We start from the raw sequence: 11,416 nt of genomic DNA on the forward strand, positions 1-11,416 counted from the left end.
ACAAATTATATTCGGAGCAAAATATTTTCTGCAAACGGTGTTGCATGGCTTCAGTGTATTGAACGGCACCATGGAACCAACATAAGCTGTTCTCTATATTCGGAGCGATAGGGAAAATTGTCTTTAAGTACATAAGCAGATATGTTTCATAGGCTGAAGTCCAAAATTCCCCATCGTCCTCAGTTATCGTCTACGTATTCCAGTCTCTGTCTTGCCCTACAGTTTTTACCCTCTACATTTCCCCTCTATTTCCTAATGTTTTAATGGATGTCCTGTCACCCTGTCACTTTTTCTTGTCAGTGTTTACTTCATATTCCTTTCGTCTCCGATTCTGTGCAAAACCCCTCATTCCTTACCTTATCAGTATGCCTAATTTTCAACATTCGTCTATATCAGTGTAAAACAGTGTTATGGGAAGCTGATGTCTGCTTTGTTTTCTGTTCTATTTGTGGGGTGCTGCGAAACTCATCTATATGCTTTCATACTTACATTTGTACAGATATTTTTGCCAGCTCAGGTTCATTGTTGCCGAACTATTGTATTACATAGCGTCAGTAATACTGCCATCTAATTTTACTGAATGACAGTTTTAAAGAAACAGAAAACCTCAGAAGCTTTTCCTTGTTTTTGTTAGGCATAACTGTGACTCTGTGTGACACCCACGTTGACGTTTTTTTTCGATTTTCGATAGTTAAAAATATGAAGGACAAATTCTGGGGACAGTTAACGCATTACATTGTGGTCAAAATAAAAAAGAATACACGGTGGAAATCTTTCTTCGTGTGTTAAAACAATATGCAGTAATTGCATCGAACTATTAAAACCTCTTTCGAACGCGACAGTGAGGCAATAAACATTATAAGGTGCCAAAAAAGTCACTGAAAATAAAGTTTATAGAATCATCTATAAGTGCTGCTTAAGCACTCGAAATTAGTAACAACTCAGAGTAAATAATTCATGAAATAAAACAGTGGCTGTTGGCCGTTACCTTGTGTCGAACACAGATTCATTAAAGTATTCGTGATAAACACTTCTATCAGTCATGCTTACGTTTTCGTACTTCGTTATCCTTTCTACTTTTTTTCATTTGCTGAACTTTGAATTCATTGCAGTGTTTGGTAATCACTGAAATTTACACCATACTTTGCAGGTAACCGTAACGCCTAAATTTGCTTCCCAACTGTGAGTTTTTGAAAGGTCCTCAGTATTCAAAGATTGCTTGTTAAGTGGGTAAAATGAAACCACTAATTTCACAATGCGAATGTATTGTCGCTAATGGACGGGAAAGTTTCATATTCTAAACTAACGTATGGTTTAAAGGGACAATGAGAACGATCCACGTTCTTGTTTGTTTTCTGCTTGGAATATCGGCTCCAAGAGCTTGCGGGTGTTAGTCGAAATCTTTGCCTGACTCGTAAAACTACATGCAGACGCTGCAACATTTACCACATTGAAAGCGCTGCCCCTGCGCGAAGCGCTATTATGGAAATGCTGAGCAAACTACTTTTTCCTGTACCATACGCAGTTCTGACAAAGTTTGCACAGGGAAGCGCTCCCTATCAACAGAGACCACACGATACTTACATCGCTCGTTTAATAGGCTGCGTTCGTGCATCGGCCGTGGCCTACGCGTGTTTTCTTACGCTCAGATATTTCCACAGCTAAATATTTGTTCTCCGCTACGGTTGCCACCGTTCGCGAAGCAGATGGGATTTCCGCCAGATTTAGCACGTTTGCTTAAAAATGCAGACCTATCACTTCCTTGTAGGCATTTGACGTGAACTCCACACATATATACTGGTATTAGAGCGTTGATATACACAAGACACAATGTCTGGAAGTGTAAATTTTCTTGTCTTAATAGAGTTTACCCTTCAGCTCTTCATGCTAATGGTACGACTGACGGTAATTTTTTATTTTTAACTTAGTCTTCGACGGTTTGTTATTTCGCTCATCTCGTGCGAAGCTCACGTATACTCTTGTCGGTCATGGGAAATAGTAGAATAATGGAAATTCATGAACCTTATACACTGGAAGAGCAGTTGAACGGAATGGACAGTGTCTTGAAAGGAGGATATAAGATGAACGCCAACAAAAGCAAAACGAGGATAATGGAATGTAGTCGATTTAAGTCGGGTGATGCTGAGGGAATTAGATTGGGAAATGAGACACTTAAGGTAGTAAAGGAGTTTTGCTATTTGGGGAGCAAAATAACTGATGATGGTCGAAATAGAGAGGATATAAAATGTAGACTGGCAATGGCAAGGAAAGCGTTTTTGAAGAAGAGAAATTTGTTAACATCGAGTGTAGATTTAAGTGTCAGGAAGTTGTTTCTGAAGGTATTTGTACGGAGTGTAGCCATGTATGGAAGTGAAACATGGACGATAAATAGTTTGGACAGGAAGAGAATAGAAGATTTCGACATGTGGTGCTACAGAAGAATGCTGAAGATTAGATGGGTAGATCACATAACTAATGAGGAAGTGTTGAATAGGGTTGGGGAGAAGAGGAGTTTGTGGCACAACTTGACTAGAAGAAGGGATCGGTTGATAGGACATGTTCTGAGGTATCAAGGGATCACCAATTTAGTATTGGAGGGCAGCGTGGAGGGTAAAAATCGTAGAGGGAGACCGAGAGATGAATACACTAAGCAGATTCAGAAGTATGTCGGTTGCAGTAGGTACTGGGAGATGATGAAGCTTGCACAAGGTAGAGTAGCATGGAGAGGTGCAACGACGTGTTATAACCACTTACAGACGGCTGGGCGTGTGGGGGGGGGGGGGGGGGGGGGATGGAATAATTTCCGAAATGGCTAAGTTTGTAAACTGTTCGCTTGATGCTTCTGTTGAAGTATACCGTGCATGGAAAAATGGCGCTAACCAAAACGGCGCCGTGACAATGTGTTACTCCACGGGCCACAGATAACAGGGGTGAACGACGGATGCGGAGATGTGTACAGGTGAACTAGACGCGCAATTGTTGAGCAACTGAACGCATAAATTCACCAACGACAGTTAGCGAACGTAGCTGCTTATGGCTCCCCGCAGCAGGCGCCTGGTCCATGCACCCATGCTGACCGCAGTTCACCTGCGACGAAGGTTGGGATTTACACAACAGTATCGCAACTGGCCGTCCATTGAATGGCGACAGATGGCTTTTTCAGATGACTCACGTTTTACACTCCATCGGACACATGATCCGTTGGCGTGTACGGCGTGAAACGTCTGAAAGGAAATACCTTGCAGCGATCGTCGGAAGGGTACAGGCCGAAGGAGGAAGTGTTATGGACTGTGGAAGGTTCTCCTGGCATTCCCTGGGTAGCCTCGTTATTCTGGGAGACACAATGGATCAACACAACTATGAATCTATCCTTGGGAGCCATGTCCACCATTACGCGTTGTTGTTTTTCCTCAGCACGATGGCAACTACCAGCAGGACGATGCAATGTGTCACACCGCTCGCAGTGTATGTGCATGCTTCGAAGAGCACCACGATGATGGTTCAAATGATTCAAATGACTCTGAGCACTATGGGACTTAACATATGAAATCATCAGTCCCCTAGACCTAGAACTACTTAAAGCTAATTAACCTAAGGACATCACACACATCCATGCCCGAGGCAGGATTCGAACCTGCGATCGTAGCGGTCACGCGGTTCCTGGTTGAAGCGCCTAGAATCGCTCAGCCTCAACGGCCGACCAGCACTTGGATAAGTTTACCTTACTCCCCGAGGCACCGAATTCCCCGGATTTAAACCCAGTCATCTGTGAGATCACCTTGATCGGGCTGCTCACGCCGTGGATCCTCAATCTCTCCATATTCCTGTCGGTGCCTTCCAGAACCTCACTGACTCTCTTCCTGTACGTCTGGCAGCGGTCTGCGCCGCAGAAGGTGGTTCTTCAGGCTTTGGACGGGTGGTCACATTAATGTGACTGCACAGTGTAGAGGGGCACGGGACAGTTTTGGACCAGTTCTCGTGACTCACAGTCGATTTTGGCAGTTAAATTGTGGCCAAGCGGCTCCCTCTCGAAGATCTTAACACTAGAACGAATTATCTATTTTTTTTAAACTGTTTGTTTATTCTTGTACTCGTTCAGTTCATCATATTCCACAGTTCACTGAATGTTCCAGCCTGCCTCTGCTGTGCAATGCTGCAGTAGCATTCACGTCTAAAGAGTAGAGGGTACTTCGCATTGTACCAGTTTTTGGAATTTCATCCTGTGCTGTTCACGTGTGGGGGTACGGGAATAATGATTTTTTAAACACCTCTGTACGTGTTGTAATTAGTACACTCTTGTCCTCGCGATTCCTACAGGAGTGGTAGGCAGGTGGTTGTGGTATTTTCTTCACTTAAAGACGGTTCTTGAAACTTTGTAAGCAGCCTTACTCGGGGTGGTTTGCAGCTGTATTCAGAGGCCTGGCAGTTTAGTTTTTTCAACGTTTGCGTAGCGGTCTCCCTGTATCAAATGTATCTATGACTTTTCGTGATGCCCTTGGCCTGTTAGTTATGTCTGATTTGGGTCTCACACGCTTTAGTGTTTTGTAACCAATTATCTTTGTTGATCGATTGCCAAAGAACCGAAGTCTGCTACCTGCGTCACCTACGGCTGAGCCTACTTTACTATTCCTTTTCATATCCCTACAAAGTACATAGTGACTTCATAAAGTCTGTTCGTGTTTGTAATTAAGAACATTACAGAAAACCACAGTGAATTAATGTAGAAAGCCATAGGGCATTTGCCAACCTTAAAAAGACTTTTTAACATGTCAGCCATATAACTTGTGGAAGATTATGTCTGAATGTGGACTGTGTAGCGTTTCCTTCTGTCTCTACTAAATTAAAGCTTCAACGGGTGACGTCAGAATGAAATATATGATTTTACGTCAGTCAATTGTCGCGACAAGAAGACAAGGAACATCGGTGATGGAGAACAATCTCCTTTTAAGGAACTGGTAAATGTGTAATTGATCGAATTTTTACCTGTATTAAAGCCGTACAGTTCTTACGAAAAAATGTTACGTAAGCTAACGAAAATGATCGATAAAAATACTTCAGGGGTTATGTTAAAGAGGCATTTACCGAAATAATAAGAATAATATTCGGTAGTTCACCTCCAACTTCTCTTAGTTGGCCTTTGAAAAAAAAAACACAGTAAAAGTTATTTGTATGACAAAGAGATAGTATGGTAACCACTTTTAAAGTAATTATCAGGCGAGCAAATACAGACGGGTTATGCTCGCATATTGTCAGCACAATCTCAGGCATCAGAGGTATAAGACGACAGGCAGAAGACAAGTGAAGTAACATTTATCATTTGTTCTCAGACATAAAACTCCCATCCTTCACAGTCCTAGAAATTTTTTTTAAGTATAAATGTTCACTATGATTACAAAAGTTTTCAATAGTTTCTTGACGAGCGACACTTCAGAAATATATTTCATCAAATACGCATAAGAATACGTATAAGAACAAACAGACTTTTTGGCATACTGGAACGCTTTAAATATCAGTTAAACAAAAAAATAAAAGATAACACTGTAATATCCTCGTCACTTTATCTTTAGCAAAATTCACACATTGTAACAAACAGAGGTAGAAATCAATCAGAAGAAATTATTAGTAACCAAGGTGTAAGCTAAGAGTGTGAACTGTCACCTGCTCTTTTTAATATATTCATTGACTTTATTCTTCGTAAATGGAAATCTAAAACAAACAAATTAATTACGATAGCGAATGAGGAATACTTGAATGTGCTTGTGTTTGCAGATGACATCTTTATTATGCAAAAGAATAAAGATGACCTCCACAGATCAGTGTACCAGCTGAACGAAACATGCAAAAAAATACAACTTTATAGTAATGAAACGAAAGTAATGGCATTCCGAAGAAAGTACCCGATCACATCAAAAATTGTTTTAGATAATTCAGTTGTAGAACCAGTCCCGCAAATCTCTTATTTAGTGTGCGATATAAATTTTGATTTTGATTCTGATAACGGAAACAAAATACACAAATTCCAAGCTGTCTGTGCAACCTTAGCAGAATAATGGGTCGTAAAACTACAAGAAGTTCTATGAAGCGATAGCGCTTCCTGTATTGTCCTACGGAAGCGAAAGTTGGGTTACCGCAAAAAAAGAAAGACATTGGAACTGAATTAAGTATCTTCAATATAAATGAAAAATTGGAGACAACACCTCATGAGACTTACAGTGACAGAATTCCCCGGAAGATCCTGAACTACAAGCCGAACGTGAAAAGGGATTTAGGAAGACCTCATAAAAAATGGAAATGATTTTTTGAAAGTTCAGAACAGACAATAGCCTAATCCTCGAAAGGTTGATGATGATTATGACCTCATAAAGTAAGATAGACATGCCATCTCACGCTGAGAATGTTGTGTAACGAGAGTGTCTCGTCGTCAGAAAAGAGCACGTGTTCCGTATGCATTTCCTGCAGGCACAGTTCTGCTGCGGTACGGATAACAGGTGCATCACAGTTTGGGTGTGAAATGGCGCTGCTACTGAAAACGTACTCCAGAGCTGAAGTACGCAGGACAGTATGACCTTTGCGGGCAAAACGTCTAAGCCACATACAGAGTACTGTTAGTTAGATGATTCGGGGGAGGGATCCGAACAGCGAGGTCATCGGTCCCATCGGATTAGCGGAGGATGGGAACGGAAGTCGCCCGTGCCCTGTCAGAGGAACCATCCCGGAATCTGCCTGAAGTGATTTTGGGAAATCACGGAAAACTTATATGAGGAGGGACGGACGCGGGTTTGAACCAAATGCGAGTCCAGTGTGCTAACAACTGCGCCAACTCTCTCTGTACAGATTACTTTGAAATTCTGGCCAACTGTTGGATAACTGAAATAAAATCTGGGGAAAGAGATTTTCCAACGATGAAGACGTTCATACAGCTTTTTCCTAATGGCTCCGTGTCAAAGGTGCGGATTTCTGTCGTCGAGGAATTGAGTAATTGGTAGAATGTATCGACTGTCGTCTACAGAGATTTAGTGACGATACTGAAAAATAGTGTCATGTATCTGTACCACTTTGAAATGTAGTGTAGCATTCAATAACAACTACACTGAAGAGCCAAAGCAACTGGTACACCTGCCTAATATCGTGTAGGTCCCCCACGAGCACCCAGAAGTGCTCCAGCACGACATGTCATGGACTCGACTAATGTCTGAAGTAGTGCTGGAAGGAACTGACACCATGAATCCTGCAGGGCTGTCAATAAATCCGTAAGAGTGCGAGGGGTGCAGATCTCTTCTGAGCAGCACATTGCAAGGCATCCCAGATGTTCATGCCTGGGTACATTAGTGGCCAGCGAAAGTATTCAAATTCAGAAGTGTGTTCCTGGGGCCACTATGTAGCACTTCTAGACATGTGGGGCGTCGCGTTGTCTTGCTGGAATTGCCCAAGTACGACGGAATACACAATGGACACGAAAGGATGCTTACGTACGTGTTACTTGTCAGAGTCGTATCTAGTCATATCTGGGGTTCCATATCACTCCACTGCATAAGCCCTACACCATTACAGCGCCTCTAACAACTTGAACAGCCCCTGCTTACATGCAAGGTCCATGGATTCATGATGTTGTCTCCATATCCGTACACGTCCATCCGCTCGATACAATTTGAAACGAGACTCGTCCGACAAGGCAACAGGTTTCCTGCCATCGACAGTCCAATGTCGGTGTAGACGGGTCTAGGCGAGGCGTAAAGCTTTGTGTCGTGCACTCATCAAGGGTACACTAATGGGCCGTCGGCTCCAAAAGTCCACATCGATGATTTTTCCTTGAATGGTTCGCACACTGGCACTTGTTGATGGCCTAGCGCTGAAATGTGCAGCAATTTAAGGAAGGGTTGCAATTCTATCGCATTAAACGATTCTCTTCAGTCGTCGTTGATCCCGTTCTTGCAGGATTTTTTTCCGGCCGCAGCGACACCGCAGATTTGATGTTTTACCGGATTCCTAATAGTCACTATACACTCGTGAAATGGTCGTATGGAAAAATCCGCACTTCATCACTACCTCGGAGATGCTGTGTCCCATCTCTCGTGCAACGACTGTACCACCACGTTCTAATTCACTTAAATCTTGATAACCTGCCATTATAGCGGCAGTAACCGATCTAACAACTGCACCAGACACTTCTCTTACATAGGCTTTACCGATCGCAGCGCCGTATTCTGCCTGTTCACATATCTCTGTAATTGAATACACATGCCTGTATCAGTTTCTTTGGCGCTTCAGTATATCGCCAGCCATAACAATATGTAATTTATTTTTTAAATGCCCTCGTATTACAATCAGTTTTTACGAGAAATGACCGATTAGAGATGTGACTGAGTGATATTGTAGTTACATCATATTGCATTTCTTTTTTCTTTGTGAGAAGTGCACGCTCCATATTTCTGAACATCGAAGCAAGTTGAGTCTTTGCGCAATGTTTTTGCAACATTTTTCTTTCAGTACTTCACTACAGATACGAAACATGAGATACAGTACTCAGTAGATAACTTCTGTATAGCAGTACTCAGTAGAGGTTAGAAATACCGTGGATAAGAGGTGAAAGCACGGAGCACAGAATATAAAGTGAGAGTAAATTCAAAGATAGAAGAAAATACTGAGGAACAGCCAAAATGAGATAAGCGACAGTTAACATCAAAAGTGACGACCCTGTAGTAGATGAAGAGGAAGAATTATGCTATCTTGGAAGTACAATGCATAATGAACGAAGAAAGGAGGATGAAAGAAGCAGGGTAACATAGACAAATAGAGCATTTCTCACCCAAAAAGTCTACTTATATCAAACGCAGGCTTCAGTCTGAGAAAAAAATTTATAAGAATGTAAGTCCACAGCACAACATCATGAATTACGGACTATGAGAAAACGAGGAAAGAAGAAAATTAAGGTGTTTGGACTGCGCTGCTGCAGCCGAGTGATGTAATAAAATAGATGGTTCCACGTAAAATATCGTCGATATGGGCTTTCGGAGCAGCGTGTACTGTTGATGACTGCACGACACAAAGATTCATGCCTCGCCTGAGACCGTCAACGCCGATACTGGACTGTTGATGCCTGGAAACATGTCGCCCGGTCGGACGTGTCTCGTTTCAAATTGTATCGAGCGGATGGACGTGTACGAGTATGAACTCAGCCTCATTAATCCGTGGACCCTGCATGTCAACAGGGGACTGTTCAGGCTGGTGGAGGCTCTGTAATGGTGTGGGATGTCTGCAGTTGGAGTGATACGTCTAGATACGACTCTGATAAGTGACACGTACATATGCATCCCTTCGTGTCAGTCGTGCATTTCGACGGACTTGGGCAGTTCCAGCAGGACAATGCGACACCCCACGCGTCCAGAATTGCTACAGAGTGTCTCTAGGAACACTCTTCTCAGTTTAAACCCTTCCGCTGGCCACCAAACTCCCCAGATACGAACATTATTGAGCATATCTGGGATTCCTTGCAATATGCTGTTCAAAAGAGATCGCCACACCCTCGTACTCCTACGAATTTATGGATGGCCCTGCAGGACTAATGACTTCAGTTCCCTCCAGCACTAATTCAGACATTAGTCGATTCCATGCCACGTCGTGTTGCGACGCTTCTGCGTGCTCGCGGGGCCCTCCACGGTATTAGACAGGTGTAACAGTTTCTTTGGCTCTTCCGTGTAGATACTCCGCAAGCCACAGAACGTTGCATTGCGCATCGTATCAAACCAGTCAGAAGGCTGATCAACATATAAGCAAATACCGGAAGCTCCACTTTTCTGATACAAGGCTCTAACAGCGACGATTCTCTATACAACGAGTGGCGCTAAAAGTTATAATTGTGTGGTGTGCATACTGTTAAGACCTTCGGTACACACACCATCAGATTATTTGACTTGTCGCTGTGACGAAGTAGGCGAGTGTCAGCAATATGTCTCGTGGTCTTATTGTGGCGTGTTTATCTTCTGCCGTTAGGTCAGACGATAGAAATGCCACTTGCACGCTTAGAGTAGCAGATTGACGGTGACCAACTTTAAACAGAACTTGATTAATTTTCACACACTTTTATTAAAATAATGACAAGCGTAAACATTACTTAACTTGATTCTGGATGCTATTTACAATTGACAATCTGAAGTTCCTTTGGTCTTGGTACGTTAATCTTATTCTCACATATCTCTGATACTTGAGAAAAGTGTCGATACAATTATTTTCATGGCTATGTACAGGAATATGGTAATCTTACTAGGCGCAGACTGAAACTTGACTATAGACTGGTACAGATTAATGGAGACTCGTACAGGTTATGATACCTCGCGGGTTCAGGTATCACTGCACGAGTGTGATCCACGAGGAGAAAAGGTTCTACGTTAGCAGCAATCTCATTGGCTGCATTACATATTAATACGCTGATCGGCGGAAGCAGAATTTGGTCCGTCTCTAAGGCAGCGTCATCTCGTAGTGCAGAGATGGATGAGCGCTGCGCCTGCGCTGTTGTGCTTAGCGGGGCGCGCTCTAGTGGAAAGTTGTGTACGCACTGACTAAGCGGAACTATGTACACAACAAATTGCTCTTACTGTGACGCGTGTCTGATAAATAAAAACTGTGCCCTATGAGCTCAAATTTGATCAGGCAATGTACATAAATGCGACGAGATACAATAGAGATTACAAAAAATATAAAAATTTGTTTACTAAATTAGTATTTTTAGGAAGGCAGCTGCATCTCGATGGAGAACAAGTAACTTGTTCCCAGAGGTAGGTTGCAACCAACAGGTGCTTCATCGGCTCAGCCCTCTTAAGCCTAAATTTTATTGATACTGGCACTGCACGTTGTTTTACAATACCTAAGTTTTGTGTGAGAAAACTTTTTCAAACATTTTAACTTTCTGATTTTGCATCTTTTTTAGACGATGGTGTAGAGCAAATACTCTTATTCTTTTGTTCATTTGACATTAAACAAAGATCTTTGAATAAAAAAAACAGAATCTTTTTTTAATGAATCTATTACGAAAATAGATCACAACACGCATTTGTTTTTCAACATAATCCATCTCAATTTCTGTGCACATATACAAGCTTCTCAGTTCCATGTGCAAAGACTCTCGCAGTGCTGTTCTCCGTGACTGCACACACAGAGGGTCCTGGGTGCGACACTCGGTTTGGCCTTATTTGCAACTCGTACATTTGTGTTCGACTCGAACAACTTTTACCACATTGCACTGCCATTGCACTGCCATCCGACGGTAGTTGCCTTGGTTTCAGTCCTTGAGCTAATATGAATCTAATGACACTTCGCTGCTCCACGTTAATGCAAACCTGTAAGGATGCCACCATCTTGCTTCACTGATTCCCAGAGTTCCGTTCGCTAGGCAGGTGTGCCAGCCCCATCTGATAACAGT

The sequence above is a fragment of the Schistocerca gregaria genome, chromosome 3 (genome assembly GCF_023897955.1).
Source record: "Schistocerca gregaria isolate iqSchGreg1 chromosome 3, iqSchGreg1.2, whole genome shotgun sequence".
NCBI classification, from domain to species: domain Eukaryota; kingdom Metazoa; phylum Arthropoda; class Insecta; order Orthoptera; family Acrididae; genus Schistocerca; species Schistocerca gregaria.